Here is a 20,347-nt window from a genome sequence, read left to right on the forward strand (position 1 = left end):
TTTTTTCTTTTAAAAGTCGACCCCCCCCCCAATCGAATACCATCATTTTCGAGCATACCTGGAGCCTACAGCAAAAGGTGACTTCTGTCCAGCAATTTCAAATCTTTCCAGAAGGTGTAATCAATTTCGGCAGCTGAAAATCGAATCCTGTCATGTTGAAGATTCCGAATTGAAATTGGCAAATCCCTGAAAATCCTAGGTGACGAGAAAAAAAGTGTATTTTTTTACATGTTGAAAGTCCCAAATTTTGAAATTATACCAAAATCGTCAATTTTTGTTACAATTTACTCAAAACCTGTTGTACGTATTACTTGAAGTCGACCCTCGTAAATCTATTGCCATCATTTTCGAGTCCACCTGGATTCTACAGCAAAAGTTCACTTTTCTCCAGCAATTTCGAATTGTTCCAGAAGGTGTTGTAATCAATTTCGGCAGCTGAAAATTTCATCTTTGCCGTGAATTCGATATTCCGAATCAATAGTGACATGACAGGTGAATTGCAAATCTGAGGTGACGAGTTGAAAAAGTGTTTTTTAAAAAAAATATCTGGACTCTGGAGAAAACCCAACTTTTGCTGGAGGCTCCAGATTTCCTCGAAAATGGTATAACAATCGATTGAAAGAGGAAGGGGGTCAGTGTAAAATTGAATGTATGAACCGAATTTCATATTTTCACCATTATCAAAAAATTGTCAAAAATCTAATAAATCAATTTTGGCAGCTCAGAATTTGGTAAGTAAAGTGGACACTCACTCATATTGAAATTTTTTTTCAATCAATGCTGCCTAAAACGTAGTTCAGGAGCTTTTGGTGGCTTTTTTATTCAATCTGATTTATTTACAAATACATACGTATTTGATGGTCGTATCTAATTTTTTATGGTTTGAAAATCTCAATTTTTCGAAATCATTTCCGGTTGAATCAGTTTTCACGATATTTAGCTTTTTTTTCATCAATGAGTCAATATAAAAATGCAATTAAGGTCTTATCTTTTTCAAAAAATTCTATGTAAACCCTCTTCACCTCACGTTTCCCTATCGCATAATTGAGTGAAATTTGTTCGATAGCACCGTGTTTGGTTGGTGTCATTCTTTGTTCCCGTGGTGATTCGTCACCTTATAGAATATTTTCTGAATATTGAATAGTATTGCAATATTTTCTGAAAATTGATAAACAAATTTTTAAATGTTTCCTTTTCCTCGGCTTTTGAGAAAAAATGAACACCATGTGCATTACTAATTTTTTTCAGTATAAAGCTTAATTATAAGTTGCATTTTGATGTAATTTTCGTGCTAGTTTTGTGGGGTTTTATCTGGTTCGTTGAAATCATTATCTGAAGTAAGAGATACGTACATTATGTGCGAATATGCTTTCTGCTTTGGAACTGTATAGTATGTATTTGAAAACATGTGTTGGAAAGTATAGCAATTTTTCGCGGTATACCTATTTTGATAATAAAATACGAGGGCAGGGTGAATTTGATATGGGTTAAGTATGTATGTATTTATGACGCTACTTTTTTTGTGTCGAGATAAAAGTCAACAAATGTATTATATGGAATAGATAATTGAAAGAGAGTTTGAATTTTTTACCAGAACCATTCCGTTTGAATTTTTTTGTTGGTGACCAATGAGTTGACTGATTGGCAATTTTGATAAGCTTTTTGAATTGTTTTCTTAGTCGGTATACTCCTTCTCGTTCAAATTTGTGATTAGTATTTCAGAATCTTAACCTTATTCATTTCTTGCAGTTGCAGAGGTAAAAGTTTCCGAGAATGTGATTCTCAATTATTGATCGACGAAGACGGTGGTTTTCTCAATGATTTTCAAGATGGGAAATTCTCGGGTTTTTCTCTGTTTGCTGGGTCAAAAATGGAGTGAAATCTCAATATTCTCATCTGCAGATGTATAGACGATGAGTTGTACACTCGGTGGTTATCAAATCACGAGCTTTATGAGAGGGTGGAAATGAAATTTTTTCTCCATGGTTGAAAGTGATCGAATGGCGATGTTGCAATTTTTCATATAAAAATTGAGCTGACTTTTTTGATCAAATTTTTCTGAAATGAAGAATCACTGTTATCTTCATTTTATATCCATCTCACGATCAGTGTACCTAATTCGAATTTCAATTTTTTTCTTGTACTTCAACGCCTCTAGCGTAGTCTCTTCTGACCCCTTCCCTCTCTCCCCACTTCACACTTCCAAAGACTATGTAATCGTACGATACTAATCTAAAAAAAATTCTCAATCTTTGGCAACCGAATTGCGCATTCCTCGGTGTATTATGAGGCACAACAACCATCATCTATGTATCGTGGACTTCAACAACTTTCCTATTTAAAATAAACACCTAATTAGCTGACAAAAACATTTTAATCGCATCATTTCCTTTACACAACAATCAAAAATTAGTCGCTGCTTTCGTTTTTCAACTAGACTACCCTTCGTATGTAAAATGTATTAGCTTCTTCTTCAGCGATCGTAATTCGAAAAATTTTTCTCATTCCGTTTTCAAACGTTTGGGGCTTGCCGAAAGAAAAAAAATCTACTTGGCTCGACACAATGACATCGTTTAATTCGTTCTTGCGAACTTTCGCGGCTCATAAATTTCTCTTAAACATCCATATTATTAATTTGTATTCGCGACTTTCTATACACGTACTGCCTTAAGTATATAGATAGACGTCTGGTTATTTAATTGCAACATTTTCCGCGACGTATCGCCAGCAAATTGACATTTAGCAGAAAATTTGACTGGCGTACGATCGATTGTATGTACTTGACGCGAAAAAAGTGGCATTTTTTGTAGGCATGGAGGAGGTCTACTAAGGCCTCGTTTGCTTTCTCGAATTATAATTTCAACTCGTATTTCGTTCCTATTATAAATAATAATTAAAAGAAGAAAAAAAAACCGAGAAGGGAGAGAGAAAGGGGGAAGCAGAAAATTAAGAAAAAAATTAACACGACTATGAAGAAATGAAAAAGTACAGGATGTGTCAACGTTTAGCGAACATAAAATTCGTGTTAAATGCCACATCGCCGCATCTCGCGGGCATGGCATCGCGCGGCCGGCGGTGGCACGCGAACGGATGTATACATTTTATCGGGTGCTTAACGGTGTTACTTTTTAGAAATACGATGTGTTCGGAAAACAAACGATATTCGAATTCTTCGTATACTATGCGGTATAGCCGGTTGATATATTTGTACTAGCATTTTTTTTGTTACTGTTCTTTTTTTTCTTCTAAATTCTCTCCTTTGCCTGATAAATTGGCTGAAACAAAACTTGTAAGAATAGTTGGAACGTGTTGTACAACTCTCTTGTTGTTTCATTTTTTATGACAACTTGTACGATAATGACGAGAAGGCCAGTATTTTCGTGATAAACGACGTAGCGCGGCACATGTGCATATCACACTGTGTCTTCGGTTCCTCTTCTTCATGCTGCGATCCCGCTGCCCCTGCCCCTGCTCCTAACCGCTTCATCTTCGTCATCGTCATCCGCGAGACCATTCAGCCACAATCTATATGTGTAATCATCGTGCTGTCTATTTTGTGTTAGCGTAAATCCATTCTTGAGTTTCTTATTTTGGCGTATATATGTTTCAACGTGTAATATGTTAACCTAAATCGGTACGAGGAAATGAAGCAAGTAGCGCCTTAGGCGGATATTTTGCTCCCAATTTTTATTTTTTTCCAAGTTGCGATGTGCTAAAGGTACCAATCGCAGAACGAGCATCAGGCGACGTCACCCTCGAAATTGTCCCAGCACTCGAAAGTAATCGTAATCGTACAAATCACACAATGATATTAAAACAATTTTCAATAATTTTACAGACCGAGGGTAAACAAACCCTTGCAAACACACAGGGGTTCGTCTATTCTAAATTTCGTTTATAAAACGGCGTAATTTGGCAATCGTCTCCTCCTGTGTGCGTATTCGAATGTCAAACATCCCTCATCCCTCAATCGTTTTAATTTCGTTCGAATTTCCGTCCTGTTCGGTGTACAAGCCTGTGCAATTCGTAAATGGAGAAAAGCATCAGTTGAGAAATACGAGTTTGAATGTGACCTGAAAAAATACTGTTTTGTTGATGGCAAAAACTCGTGTATTTTTGTGGAATTTCGAGATGGGCTCTTCGAGTTTGTTATTTGTTGAATTTTAAGAGGAGAAATTGATCTAAATTGATCTGAAATGAATAAAAATTGAACCTTCTTTGGAAGATCCATTTTTGTAAATATAGTGTGTGATCACGTGATCTTTCGAATTTTATTTTTTTTATCCATTTTTGGAACATTTCAACAGGACTTGTGCGAATTTGAGTGTGTTGATAGTGTTAACTCAGAAAATTTGAGAAACTCAGAAAAAGTATTTTTTTCCAAAATATTATAAAATTCGCAATTTCAAAAATTTTGGAAATTGAAAAAAATTTTCGAATATCTGTGTTGAGATTATTCAATTTTTGGGGGGGGGGGGTGTTTGTAATTACTTGATTATAATATACACCCGTCGTGTGAGATTTAAATCGAGTTGGTAAGGTCAAGTTTTTTAATTAGGTGTAAGAATTTTTTTATTTCGGAAGGGTCGTCTGGTATGAATAGGGATCTTTCATCTATTTGTAGGGATAGTCTGTGCTGATGTAAGGAGGGACAGTGAAATAGTAAGTGTTGGACAGATATATCTAAGTTCTGACAGGCAGAACTGGCATGTGGGTTTTGGGGTCTTTTCATAGAGATGATTGTGGGTGATTTTTGTGTGGCCAATTCTCAATCTGGTTAAAATGATTTTTTCGAGTCTATTCAGTTGAGATAGGTTTTTCCAAGGATGAGTAGTTTTTTTTAGTGAAAGAGCTTGTTTAATGTTTGGAGGGACCAAAAGTTTTGCCATTTCTTAAGTATGTTTTGTGTGAAGATAGATTTAAGGTCGTCAGCTGTGATAAATGTGAGAGGAGAAAGAGTAGTGGCAGATTTTGCATTTTCATCTACAATTTCATTTTCTGTGATTCCAACATGGCTGTGTACATATATAAACTGGATGGAGAAGTTTGAATTTTGTAAATCAAATAGAGTTTTATGAATATTTTGAATTAGGGGGATAGCAGTTAGTGAGCTGAGGGAATCACTCTAAATTAAGAAAGACTTATTTTCTGTTCATAAATGAAGAATATATCACAGAGGCAGTGGAAAATAGCTATGAGTTCGGCAGTGTAGATTGAAGAGCAGTTATGGATTTTAACATTTGAAATTTTATCATTAATAGAGTAGGCATACCCTGAATGAAGTGTTGGTATTTTTGATCCATCTGTAAAGCAGAGATTGAATTTTTTGTATTCTAGTAGTTCAAGATAGTTTTGTTTTAGTACTAGTGGAGAGTGGCCATTTTTTGGGTAGTTAATAAGTTGTGTAGTGACTTGAAGAGGCCTGAGGAGCCAAGGGGGATATAATATTGGTTTTTGGATGAGAGTTTTAAGATTGATTTGAAGAAGATTCTTGAGTAGTTGTATCCTCCCTTGGAAGACTTGAAAAAGCTTCTTTGCAAATTCGTTAATTTGGAGGCATTTTGAGCTGACGTTTTAAGGAGGCTTCAGTTTTGAAATTTTCTAGCAAAAATTTGAAAGCTTCTCTGTTTATTGGAAAATTTTTTGGTCTGGTTGGAGAGGTAGTCTCTCTTTCTCGTTGATTGTGATAGATTTTAAAAATCTTTCTAGCCATGATATTTGTAGATTTTCCCCTCCTCTCTCATCAGCTTAATGACGCAAATTCATTTGAGAAAATTTGAACGATATCTTTTTTTAAAATCAGCTAAAGATTTATTTAAATCCCTTGGGCTGCAATGAGCAGAAAATATTCAATTAGAGTGTTTCTGTAATTGAGCTCCCAAGATTAGATACTAATTGTTCGTATATTTTTATAATCATATGTTGAACATTTTTTTCTTTCTAATGACAATTGCATACCAAACCAACGTAAAAAAAAGACTTCTTTTACTCGTTTACTAAAATCGTTTCTTTCCCAAATGCTTCATCATTTTTTTAATTTGAATGATTTTTTTCTCCTTTAACCATTTGTCAACTCTTAATTTTATTTCTTTTACGTAGGTATATCTCTCGAGTTTTTTCCTTTATTTTTTTCTTCTGCCTTCTCTTAACGTTGGAGCTATTTTCTAGTATAGCTATTAAAAAGAAAAAGAATAATAGTCGTAATTTGTACGATTAAAGTGAGCATTTTAAACGAAGTAATAGCTACGTTGGAAGTATTTGTCTTCTTGTGTCATTGTTCACCAACATTTAACGTATACTAATTCTTCTTTTTTTTTCTTTCTCTACCGTGTTTTACACCGTTTTATCGCCGATGGCGGCCCGGCGGCCTGCGTCGCTGCGGCATCGCTTTCATTCAGAAATTTGGCGTTAGATTTAGTGGCAAGTTTTACGCCTTATTTCAGCCATTCTCCCAGGGTTCCAAATTTCGTGCGTTGCCTGACCTTGCTTGCTCACTCGCTCGCGAACATCTTGAAATATTCGTGAATTTATTAGCATTGTACACGACTAATTTTACGTGTTGTTTTATTATTATTCTTTTGTTCTATACGAGCTGTGTGTAGTGTTACGCAAACAATGGGATTAGTTAGGTAAGAGGATTTTGGCGAGCGTTTGCTTTACTTGTACTCGTTGCTTGCGAATTTGTGTAAACGTGAAATATTGGTCAACGAGGGAATTTTTGTGTGATGTATGTGCTGATGGGATAGATTTATGTGCTTTTGCGAAATACACGAAAATTATGCTAAGAATGGGAATATTTCTTTTAGATTAAAAGCTGGAGGAGGGGGTGGGAAGTTGGAAATTTTTTTGAGTGAATTGGGTAAGGTTGGACTATAATATTATACCTAAGAGGAGTTGTGCCTCCTTGTCCTCTCAACGCAGGAGACAATCGTTCATTCAGGTTCAAAAATTGTTAAAAGATTGAAAGGAAGCAATGTTTGAATGGCATTTGATTGTGCATGTCAAATTCTTGTCCTTTTTCTCATTTCAGAAGCTCTACAGCTCAAATTTGAGTGAAAGCCGGTTTGTGGGTTGGGATTTTGCTTAGCCATCGAAAATTGCATGAATAAAGATATAGGGAAGATACTAAGTTAGTATCGTTTTGAAAAATTTTCAGAATGATATCGTTTGCCCAAAAAACCACCCACCGTAAAATTTTAATTCAAGAACGGATTTTTTTCAGAATTTTGTTTTGTTTTATTTTTTGATACCTCATACGATTCATTAAAACGAATAAAACAACGCCAAGATTTCAACTTTGTTTTAAAAAAAAAATTCCTCGCATCTATCTGCTATTCGACGTAACCAACAGACAAGAGAATAATAGCTCGTTTTGACCTCTTTAAATTGACACCGACGCGATCGAGGGTGGCACGAGCGCTCACTCGAGAGAGGGACGAAGTTTTATACCGTACAAATGTGCATCTAAATAGAAAAATAATGACCGTTAAACAAAGCCAAAATTGCATCCTTTCCATCATCGTCAGCATTGGCCACCAGCATCATCGCAGGCGACTGCGAAACATTTGGCTGATCGTGTCGAGAGGCACCTTAATAAATAGTTCGCGAAACGTTTCTGACGTGTTGCGTTGTATGCCACTTATGTGTGTATATGTTTAAATATGCGAACACAATAAGAAGCTCCAAATATCTGTATTATCAATTATTTCGAAAACGTGTCTTCAATATATTATTCGCAATGTTTATTTTTCACGAGCGAGTGTATTTTACGTATATATAGACGCGTATACTTTGGTAGAGATGTGTTGTAACCGATTCACGATGCCAAGTTTTTGCACCTCTTCTCATTTCATTCAACGTGTCCGCGTACTCGTATTATCTGTGTTTACGTGTTTGGTGAAAGTTTTTCTATCATTTTCCGTCTAGAAATGACGAATTTTCGGGTGGAAAGAGTAATTTCCAATTTGCCAAAGTCGTATGTACTTTTTGTCCAAAATTGACAAAAATTCTCTTGAAAAATCTCTTTTTTTTTTCCAAAAAATAATCGAAAGTTTTTTTCCCTGAAATTGCGAAAAGTTACCCAAGAGTTTCGTTTTTTCAATTAAGATGTTGCAAAAAAAAAAAAAAAGGTTTTCGACAAAAGCAGTTAGAAAATGTCACTATTTGACAAAAATTCTAGTTTTTCAACGAAATTGCTAAAAAGTCTCATCTTTTTTCCAAAAATTACCTCAAGTCTCGCTCATTTGCCAGAAAAAGCAAAAGTACCAATTTTTTGATAATGATTCTAAAAAGTATATTGCTTCTTTCTGTAGTTGTCAAAAGCTTGTATTTTTGTCAAAAAATCTCGCTTTTCAGCTAAATTGCTAAAAAGTTTCGTTTTTTGCCAAAAATTGCTAAAAAGCCCAGCCTTTTACTAAAATTATTGCCAAAGTCTCGATTTATGGCTATGCCAAAAATGGACAAAAGTTTCACATTTTGTCTAAATGACCAACAAGTCTCTTTTTTGCCGAGAATTGCTCGGTCTTTTGCCAAAATTATCGTCAAAGTTTCAATTTATGCAAAAAATATCAAAAAGTCTCCTTTATCAAAAATTGCTAACTAAGAATTGTCATATTTTTGCAAAAAAATCCAAATATTCTTATTTTTTGTCCAGAAGTCTCATTTTTTGCCAAAAATTGTTTTTTTGCCGGAATTTGCAAACTTTTTCACTTTTTTACCTGAAGTTTCCAGAAGTCTCGTTTTTTTAAAAACAAAATCTTGATGGAAATCGAAAACGTATAATTATCAATTTTTGGGCAATGTTCAAATTTTCCAAGTTTATTGAGTTCTATTATTAGATTTTAATCAAAATCTAGAACACTTATTTCGATTTGAACTGTTTTGTTATTTTTTTATGCTCAGGTTTTGTCCCTTTTTCGGTTACTTTTTCAAGCTTTTTTGGTTCTTAAAGTTATTTTTTTAGATATTTTTCAGTGTGGTGCTTATTATATTTTAGCAGTGGATCATTCTAGACAAATGATGTGAAACAACGATTTGATTAGATATCTGTAGTCAAGAGTTTCATTCGACTGGACTTTTTTGCAAAATTCCAGAAATGATTCGGACGCAACAGGCTTCACTTTTTATACAAAAATTCCACCGGAATAAAAAATAAACTGTACTGTAATTGGCTCCACATATGCGTAGGGTAAAGTGAAAAAAAAACAATTGGAACGGTAGTCGCGCCTGCGATAGACGAAGAAGGATGGGCGGGCGAAAAAAAGAAAGGGTGCATGTTTGATGTCGCTTTTATTAATACACCAGTAGGTTGGTTGGTTGTCGGCGGCGGTATACGAACAATGTTTAAAAGCGATGATAATGTAAAATTTGCAAACAACCGACATGTTTATTTATGCGTTTAAATAAACCATAAGCTAACACGATGAATGGTACTACTACAAAGGGATCCGGAGAATATTAATTTTACCCATCGTCCTCTCATCAATAGTCATATCGCGCCGATGATACGTGTGTGTCGTATGTCGTATACCTCATTCGTCGTCATGATTGCGGATCGCAGAACCCTTAAAGCTCGGAAACAAATTCGCATATTAAAACTTCAACAGCAGCGGCGACTGCAGCACTGACGACAGCCGAGACCCGGTTCGGTGATTTATCATTATTGCAAGAAGAATTTTCACTCACCTCTGATGATTCTGAAACCTGTGGTTGTTGTGTACCATACTCTCTTTTCTCCGCTTTCGGATGAAAATATCTATGAAACGTTAATGTTTACTTTGGCCACATCGCATACAGATCCAAAGCTCGCTTCGACGTTCGTCGTTCGCCTCGCCCCCTCGCCCTGTGTGTATGTAATTAATAATCTAACGTACTGTATAAGCTCGATGTGTATTATACTATACATATACAGAAGAAGAGCATGATGCTGAGGCAAAGGTGATATATTTTACGAAGCACTGAACCGCGCATTTCCCGCTTTATTAACAACAATCGTTTGTTCGCCTCGCGTTTATTGCATTGTTTCCATTTCTCGTTTGCGGACAGATTAGTGGGTGCTATTGTTTTTCTTGAACTCACTCCAATCCTGTAAATAACTTCATCATCCTACCAACGAGTGCCATTATACTGCTTTTTATCTTTCACGAGATTTGTTACACTTTTGTATATACCTTTCCGCTGTTTTATTACCTTCCAAAAGAATAATATATTTTTTTCATTCGAGGGATTATAGGCGCGCGAATGTACGATATTTATCAGCGGATGGGTCATCGATTTGGCATCGAGTATACGCAACGGTTCGAGACTGGATACTCAACAGTCCCTCTAGATGACTTCCTTTAACCTGCTGCGTGCTGCTTGCTGCATGCTGTGTTCTTCCTGATCATATAGAATGCACTTCCTCACATCTCCTCTCCATGGCTGGTTCACGCAATACGTTTACATTGTTTTATAGGTATTTCGATTATTTATCGGACGAATCCGAATTACGTGTTCGCTGCCAAAATTAACATTCTTACGTTGAATAGAATAGAATAGAATAGAATGAGTGACATTTTTGTTTAATTACTTTTCAAATGAAACTGAAACGCTTCATTTATCTTTTTAAAGACCCATTTTTATTGGGGGGGGGGGGGGAGGGAGGGGAAGAGAGAGATAGGAAAATAGTGCTCGAATTGATGAGCCAAAAATTTAAAATGGTCCAGTATTAGCTAAGTTATTAAGTATAAGTGATGTAAAAAGAAAGAATTTATCAATGTCCTTCTCGTCCGCTTCCCCCTTTCATGCTTTCGAACATGTGTTTCTATTCTTTCGAAAACTGCTGGTGAATTTTTACTCGAGTTTGTGGTGATCAATTTTTCCTTTTTTTCAAAAGTTGAGGGAGTGGTGGTTCAGATTGTGTGCCGGCCTCGAAACGTGATGAAAACTAGACAGCTAAGCAAAGCTTTGAAATTCTAAAAAAATGTTTCGAATTGATTGCCCAGGTCTGAAGAAAATGTGCAAAATTGTGAAAAAAAAGTATCGAAATTGAATGAAGTGGTGAAAAAGTTACCTAAAAAATAATAAAAACTGTTAAATTATCAAATTGTCATAAACTCTGAAAATGTGAAAAATCCGTATGTTATGGAATTTTTTTCAGTGATCAGCGCGAAAAATTCTCTAAAAATCATCCAAAAGTGAAAATTTGGTCATCCAAAAGTCATCTAAAGGTCATTATTTTTTCTCTTTTCAATTTAGTATGTAGTCACTTTGGGTCCTTTCCCTCTTCCTCTTCTTTTGCTTTTCGGAGTTCAAGTTTGTTTAATAGAAAATTTGAATATTTTTCAATTTTTTGTCTTGAGATGTACGTACCTACCTACCAAAAAATTGGAAAAATGTCAACTTTAATTTTTTGACTTTTCTGATGCATCATGAGCAATTTTTTTTACTTCTACAGGAACTATAAGGAAATCTAGAAGTCCTGCTTATTCCTTATGTGTCCTGCTATTATACTTTTACATCAATTTTTGACCAAAATTACTGAAAATTCTTGCTTTTATCTATTTTTGACTAAAGCTTTAAAATATTATAAGTTTTATGTTCTCTTTTTAGAATTTTGAAATTACTACATATTTTTTTTCAGTTCTATGAAAAATTACAAAATTATAAATCTTATCTCTCCTCCACCTCCTCCTCCGCCAAAAAAACAAACATTGAAAATCCTTCTTTGAAAAATGTCCTAAAAACTTATTAGCACTTTCCACCTCACTCTTCCTCCCCTCCCCTCCCCAAAAAAATTTGAACGATGTTTGTTGATTTTTAGATCCTCTTTCTTCATTTCTTATTCATTTTCTTGGTAAGTATAACCTCTTTAGAAAACGAGGGCTGAATTCATGGCAAAAAATACACTTTGAATTGTGCATTTGATTACTTCAAAATCAGCCGTCTGTAAATTTGTGTCATGTAAGCTTTTAATTTAAGCTATGATTATACTGAACTTAGTCATAAACTTAACCGTTAACTTATCCACATATCAACACAAATTTTGGATAGCCAACAATTTTTATTCGAATTTAAACCGAGTTTTATGTTGAACTGAGTTCAAATATGCATTCTGCAACTGGCCCTCAGTGTTAAATATGAGGAATAAGTTTATGGCTAAGTTCAGTATAATCATAGCTTGAGGGAGCATATTTCGGGATATAATTGAACGAAAATTATTTCGTTGCGTGATTATACTCAAGGAATTTTTCTGGAAAAAATAAGATGGACAAATAATTTCTACCTGAAAATTTTGAATTTCTCCAAAAGTTTGAATTTCAACGAATAGTTTTGTCTCCAGAACAGTGGCTGCGGAGTGAGGGATATAAGCACTTTCCCTGTTAGCAGGCTGGAACGAAATGGGGAAATTCAGAGGGCCTGCAATAAAATGATTTCATGAAATCTTTCAGGTGTAAATAATTTAAAGTTTACGCATACCTATGTATATGTCTCAATCATGATTGAAACGAAACCCCCAAAAATTCAAACTCGCATTTAACGAGTAATACAGGAAGTTTTGTAGGGCCTTGATGGGGCTATGTGTTAATATTTTTTAAAAATGTCCTTTTACGATCTGATGATAACATTTTGACACTTTTTATTATGTACATATTTGGTTTAGGCGACAATGACAATCGCATCATGTCCCTTGTGGTGTCATTCAGTTACATGAGACAAGTGATGAAAGAGGAGAAAAAGATGTTAGTGCGTGATCAATTGACCGCATTGAGAATTCACTATACCTTCGGTAAATCCGAGCACCATTTTAAGGAATAAACCGACGTATAAATCGTTTCATTTATGTGTACGTGCAATGTTCGACGCTCTGCAGGAAAAAAGTGCAATTTTGAAAGTGCAAAAACAGCCGTCTCGGTCTCTGTCTCGAATATACGAGTAAATCGAGCGAACAGTCTGGTCAAAGTGATAAAGTATTAATTTTTCATTGTCCGACGTAATCCATCAAGGATAACGATTACCCTCGGCCATACAACTTTTCCCTATAAGTAGCATTCCATGGCTCATCCTTTTATTCTTTTCCTCGAATCGGGTATTTTTTTTCCACTTCCACTATCCATACTCGTACATGCGGTAGCGTGTGTTTTTATTTTTTTGTATGCTCGTTGGTTCTTTTTTTCGAGACGTCTTTTATTCTTGCGACGACAATCGAAAAAGAGTTCAAGAATGACAAATCGCTTAGTAAACGCTCCATTGAAAGCGGAATAATTGACTATCGATAACAAATTGTCGTATAGAACAGCGGCCTCTTCATTGATATCGTGCTATTTGGGATTTATCCCTTGACTTCACATACTCCGTTAACTTCAAATGACATTTAAAACTTCCTGCCTCCTTTTCATTCAAACAAACAGATAAAAAGCCGCAAAGTAAACCGTCGCTTGGTTTGTGTATTTACATTTTTGTAAAATAATGTTTTCCTTTTATTGTGGCACACGCACGCGTGTGTGTTTTTGGTTTCCTCTTCTCTTGTTTTTTTTTTTGCGATTTTCAGAAAGGTTTTTTCCCCGAACGATGTGTAGTGAGTCGTGTTGTTTGAACTTTTGATGACATTGTAAATTCTAAATCGACGTGGTGTATTGGATGATTTGTTGTGTAAGTCGTGGAGCTTTGAGGAAATTAATTATGTCTCGATCGACCTCGAAGTGATTTTCTCCTCCCCCCTCTTTTTTTTTACGTAGTTCGAACTCCTTCTTACGATGAAGAAAAATATCTAGGTAGATGTTTGAATGTATAGGTATGGCAAATTCTCATATGGTTGTAATAATTGTGAGTGATTCATCATGTGGCTTATTCGAGCTTGTTAATTTGCATTTGTCGTTTTGACCCCCTCTACCTCTCCTACGTCTAATTTCGGTCGGTAGTATCGCAGGATTAGGAGAGCGAAACGACGTTTTTATTTACGAGCTAAAAAAAACAGTAAGTAAGCATCAAACGAATACGGTATTGTTATTGCAGTCTAAAAATATGTCCCGTGAAGTCATTCTTTTATCTCGCTCATTTTTTGGAGGTGTAGATGGATTAATCGAGGGGTGCGATCATCGCTGCTGCACATCGTGTGACATATCGGCGTCAGCGCGATAACCATTGTAAATGTCATCCATAAAAGAAATTTTTACTATATTGCGATAAAACCAGAGCCAAACATCGTTCGTTTTAAATTATCATTGTACTCGTACCTTTGGTTTCAAAATTTTAATTTTATATTTTACTTACATACTATTTTATGTTTGTAAAAACTATAAATGGAGAATCGAAAGAGACGAGCTTTGAGGATTTATTATTGGTATTTTTTCAACATAGTGATATTCAAATGATTTATGCTCGTGTAAAAGTGAATTGTAATTGATTATCTTTGTCATTTTTATGTGCAGGTAGTCGTCGAAATGATCTGTTGTAGACCTGAGATTTGGCTTCCACGTGGAATATTACTCTATACATATGTAATTGGAGCAAAAGGTAAATATGAGAATCACAAATCAATTTTTAACTTGGCTCGGTTGTTTGGAAAAATATTCTTATGCAGTGAATGCACCAGTAGACTTGAACACATCAGAGGGAATTATTATTTTACAGTTCAATTTATTAAAAATCGAAAACACGAAAAAATGAATCAAATTTTTCATCATTATAAATCAATTTCAGCCAAAAACTAAAGAGTCATGCCAAAAAACCACGAAAAAATTGTGAAGCATAAAAATTCCCCACTAAGGAGGGAGATAGTTTTTTTCCTGTGAGGCATTATTTTCAATATGATGGTTCTTCAGAACTTCACGCCTCACAAACAGAACCCTCAAAACTTCAAAAGCAACGTGGTATCGAAGAAAACCACACTGAAAGTGTACAATGACCTCCCTCTCTGCTCCACTTCCTGGACTGTGCCATAGATGACATAAATGAATGTGAGATATGAGTTCTGAAAAGGTCTGGCAAGAATAGAATAGCATCGATAAAGCTGAGTGAAATTATGGTCAGGTAATGTTAGGTCAGAGAAAGAACGTCGAACCTAACCTAACCGAAAGATTATTAGAAAGTCAGAGCTTTAATACGATAAAATTTGGTGAGTTTTTTTCTATTTTTCTCAATTTTTTGAAATTGGAAATAATGAACAAAAAATCGAACCACTGTATTCTAAAATGTTTCTTTAGTTTCAGAATTGATATATTTCGATGATTTGATATAAGATATGATCGTCGTCGTCGTCGTATAATATTAATATGAAATATAAGATGAGAAAAAAATATTTTCAAAGAACCAGTTTACTGTAAAATTAGTGGTTTGCACATTTTCAACCGCTTAGTGTAGAACCCTTGAACTGATCTTGGGTTTTTATGGTAATGGCGTAGATAGGTCGACGCAGAATTTCGAGTGCCACGTTTTGGAAATTCGGCCATTTTTTCGAAAACAGATTAGAAGAAAATGCTACAATTTTTTCGATAATATGCACCTCTCTGAATTTTTTCTGTTAAACCTTCTAAAATTTACCATTAGGTATTATAACTTGAAAAATCTTGGAAATATTTTTGAACGAACTGGTGCCAATTTTTGACCATTAGTGTTAATTTCAAAAAAATCGAAAAAAAGTCGCGAGTTTTCGGCATTTTTTCTCGATTTGTTGAAACTAGCAATAGTGGTCAGTTCAAAAATATTTCCCCAGTTTCATTCAGGAATGATATTTTGTCTTGATTAATGCTCAATATTTGCGAGGAAAAAATGTTCAAAACACGAATTTACCAAAAATCAGCGATTTGCAAATTTTCAATCGCTCTTTCTGGAAACAGGTTGGGTAGGTGCTGGAGTGAAAACCATTTTTGACGGCCCACAGGTGGGTTTGATGTAGGTGTTTGTCGGACGATGAAAATACGATCGAGTAGATACTTACACCTACTTATATTTTATCATCAGAAGGTATTCCAGAAAATGAAATTCTCGCTCTGACTATCTGTTCGTTATTTTTGTATACGTTTTTCTTATCACCATTTACTCAGAATTTGACACAATTTCGAAAAATAGTTTGATCGTGATAAATTTAGGTTCACTGGGTAATTTTCAGTACCTATTTGAATGAATGAGATAGGTTTAATTACGATCATCGAATGTGATTGAAAAAAATTACTGAATTATCATATACGTCACGTTTTTTCTATACGCTAAATGTTTTTGATACAGTGATCAAACTTATCTGTGCGTAAGCGTATGATGACAGTAATTTTGGAGTATTCATGATTGCGAGAAATCCACTTACGATAGATAGGATATGTAGGTTAGATGACGAACAGGAAGGAGGGGGTGTGATCTCCGTGATTATTTTCGTATATGATTTTTCATTAGGCTGTATGCTGTGATCAATTTCAGGCCAGATGTTTTCAATTCAAAATATTCGTCAAATAGGGCCATCTTTAATCATTAAAATATATCAACTTTGATTTGACTCAGTTCATTTAGAATTTAGAAATGAAAGAAAAAAATTCACTAGCAATCAATAATTTTTTAGAATACCTAGCATTTAATTAATTTACTCAGATTAGTTCTACAAGGAAAAATAATCAACTGCAAATATCAATAACGTGTAAAACATTAGGTATAGAAGAAATTAATCATAATTTGACCGATAAAATGATAGGAATACGTGGTCTTACGTGTACCTAGTTTGAATGATTCGATTATCATATTCTAGTCTAAAATTCTACCGGCTTCCTATATGCAGGAGCCATTTTTTCTCTTTCGAGGAATCTTGGTGTATTACACAACAAGTACAACAAGTACATTGCAATATACTACTTCATTACAATGTACATAAGTACTGGTTGTACTTGTAGGAGTGGTCACAGAGCTACATTATTATTTGTACGATGGCGTTCGTCATCAATTCTTGTAAGACGACTATGACAAATTTCATTCCATCATTATATTCATTACGCGTGTTTACGCGGTCGTTTTTCGTACAATAAGCCAACAAATTAGCGAGTATTCAAAAAGTGTTCTTTTACATGGCTATAATGCCTATATCATGGTACTATAGTTCGCTCAGTGTGCGGTGTTTTTAAAAACAAAGCTTCTTTGTCATGTGCAATATGTATTTGTCTATAATATACAGTATAGTGATGCGTTCAAGGTGCCAAGGAAATGGAAATGGTTGCGGTGTTGAATGTTGAAGTGAGGGAGAGAGACTTGGAAGACAGCACGCGAAGACGAAGGATTCACTATTGTGAAATAAAAACTTGAAAAGTGTACATGTGTTCGCCATTTATGAGGCGTTTTAATGCATCGAAAACCACGTACCATACCTACGTACGTACAATTGTGCTATAGTCGTATTTCAAAACATCGTTATGTACGTATAAAGTCTTCGTCTTCGGTGCTTTTTTTTTCTTCTTTTTTTTTACACAAATACAAAAATACGTTAATTAAAAAAGAAAAAAGAAGAGAAAAATCTATGCGATGCAATACGTATAGTGTTCGGTTACCATGCACGTAGGTCTCTAGGTACGTACATAGGGTACATAGTATGTATACTTGGTCGCAGTTCATCTATCACGAAGATCCTATAGAGAGTTAAATACGTACGCAGCTTCACTGGTGGCAATTTCGAAAACGTTATAGCGTTGTTAATTACAAAAATGAGAAATAAAACGGGCGAAAAAAAAGTAGTAGTCGAATAAATCAGATAAGAGTCTTACGGGACGTTATTAAACTAATACGCCGATGACGATGACGAGGCGCGATTATCATATTTAAAACCTCGAGAACCGACAACTCGTAAAAACTTTTTTTATATCTTTGTTTCCTTGATGGTGTATTCATTTACGACCAGCTGAAAAGTGTAGACATTGTAGCTATTTTTAATTCCTCTATAGTTGATTACTTATGAGCGCGTTTAACCGCCTTTTGAAGTTTTTAATTTCGAAAAATAAAAGTATTATTTGGAAGTATACACATTGTTGTGTGCGATTTACAATGCCCCTTACGTTGGTGGTCAGGTATTTTATGCTGTTTGAAGTGGGTATTGTGTAGAGTCAGGGAAGGAAAAAGTTCGAAAATTTGAATTTTTTTACGGCATAGCCAATTTGACATGAGTTATTTTAACGATGAAATGGCGAGAAAATTGTAAAAAAAAAAAAATCTGCAAAAAATATTGATGAAATTGTTTTCATAATGAAGAAAAATTTCAAAAATTTGTATACCTATAATTGGAAATTTATAGACGTTTTCAAACTGACATTTTTTCAAAATAAATATGGACTATATCTCATATTTTGAAGAATAATATAAAGGCTATAGGTGGATAAGTATGGTGAATTTGCCCCCGAGAGCTTCAGGGTTGATATTTGCATGGAAGGTTGGTACCCTTGAGCACCTTCCGTCACGAAAGTTTCAGACCCCCAGGACCCCCCGTTTTTGAGAAACCCCCCCTTTTCTAAAATTACAATAAAAAAATTTTTCTCAGCCCCATGTGAACCGATTTTTTTAATTTTTTGGTATGTTGTAAACATCCATAAGAGGCATCCCCACAAAAAATTTCAACCCCCTCCCCCCATATTTTCCTCTCAAAATGGCGTTTTTTAGTTTTGTTTGCCCGTTTTAGCAATGATCATGATTCGGCACAAAAATGCGAATAGCATTTTTAAATGTATTTTTGACTCCTACAAAACATATATTTTTTTCAAAAAAAAATTTTTGGTGGGCCGTGGTCAAAAATTGAAAAAACCAACAGAGGGGGTTAAAAATGGATTCTGGTGAAAATCATTGTTTTTGGTAAACAAGGTGTCGTTTCCATATGAATCGAACCCCCCGAACACGAATATGACGCCCAATCTTATGCTACCCTCATCCACACCCCTCTAGCGCCTCTGCCCCCTTCTCAATTTTTACTATATCAAAAGTTCAGCTATTTTCGTAATATTGGTGTCGTTTCCATATGGATCGAACCCCCCGAACACGAATATGACGTCCAATTTTACGCTACCCTCATCCACACCCCTCCAGTGCCTTAGCCCCCACCTCAATTCCTACTATATTAAATATTGAGCTATTTTCATAATGTTGGTATCGTTTCCATATGAATCGAACCCTCCGAACACGAATATGAATTCCAATTTTTTGCTACCCTCATCCACACCCCTCCCCAGTGCGTCTGCCCCCAACTCAATTTTCACTATATTGAAAGTTCAGATATTTTCGTAATGTTGGTATTGGTTCCATATGAGTCGAACACTCCGAACACGAATATGACGTCCAATTTTATGCTATTCTCATCCACACCCCTCGAGTACCTCTGCTCCAACTCAATTTTCACTATATATTGAAAGTTCAGATATTTTCAAAATGTTGGTGTCGTTTCCATATGAATCTAACACCCCGAATACGAATATGAAGTCCAATTTTATGCTAACCTCAACCACAACCCTATACAATGCCTCCGCCCCCACCTAAACCATAAATGTTTTCACCAACTCTGATCAATCTTCTACAAATAATTACTCGGGTTGTTATTACTTTTAAAAGTATGTTTCACGAAGGTTGAAAACTCGTAAAACAATGACCATCGCAAGGTTCAAACTTTAACATTCAAGTTTCGAGGTTTCCATTCGTGCCAAAATGACACCCAGCATTATGAAAATAGGTTTAGCATTTCAAATAATAAAAATTGTAGAGCTGGCTGTAGCCTGAAAGGCGATGGATGAGAGTAGAGCTAAATTGGACTTCATATTCGTGTTCGGGGTGTTAGATTCATATGGAAACGACACCAACATTTTGAAAATATCTGAACTTTCAATATATAGTGAAAATTGAGTTGGAGCAGAGGCACTCGAGGGGTGTGGATGAGAGTAGCATAAAATTGGACGTCATATTCGTGTTCGGAGTGTTCGACTCATATGGAACCAATACCAACATTACGAAAATATCTGAACTTTCAATATAGTGAAAATTGAGTTGGGGGCAGACGCACTGGGGAGGGGTGTGGATGAGGGTAGCAAAAAATTGGAATTCATATTCGTGTTCGGAGGGTTCGATTCATATGGAAACGATACCAACATTATGAAAATAGCTCAATATTTAATATAGTAGGAATTGAGGTGGGGGCTAAGGCACTGGAGGGGTGTGGATGAGGGTAGCGTAAAATTGGACGTCATATTCGTGTTCGGGGGGTTCGATCCATATGGAAACGACACCAATATTACGAAAATAGCTGAACTTTTGATATAGTAAAAATTGAGAAGGGGGCAGAGGCGCTAGAGGGGTGTGGATGAGGGTAGCATAAGATTGGGCGTCATATTCGTGTTCGGGGGGTTCGATTCATATGGAAACGACA

General features: G+C 35.3%; 1 protein-coding gene across 4 annotated transcripts in view; it reads right to left on the reverse strand.

The window, feature by feature from the left end:
- The window catches only part of Sox102F (transcription factor Sox102F), a 190,584-nt gene that overhangs the window by 42,855 nt on the left and 127,382 nt on the right, over positions 1-20,347 (reverse strand). The window contains exon 2 of one of the 4 annotated variants that reach the window (XM_065349590.1): positions 12,263-12,396. The exons of the other annotated variants lie outside the window; for them this stretch is intronic. The gene's annotated coding sequence lies outside the window, so the exon portion shown is untranslated. The remainder of the gene's footprint in view (positions 1-12,262; positions 12,397-20,347) is intronic. 4 annotated transcript variants of the gene reach the window in all.

This window comes from Planococcus citri, chromosome 2 (genome assembly GCF_950023065.1).
Source record: "Planococcus citri chromosome 2, ihPlaCitr1.1, whole genome shotgun sequence".
NCBI classification, from domain to species: domain Eukaryota; kingdom Metazoa; phylum Arthropoda; class Insecta; order Hemiptera; family Pseudococcidae; genus Planococcus; species Planococcus citri.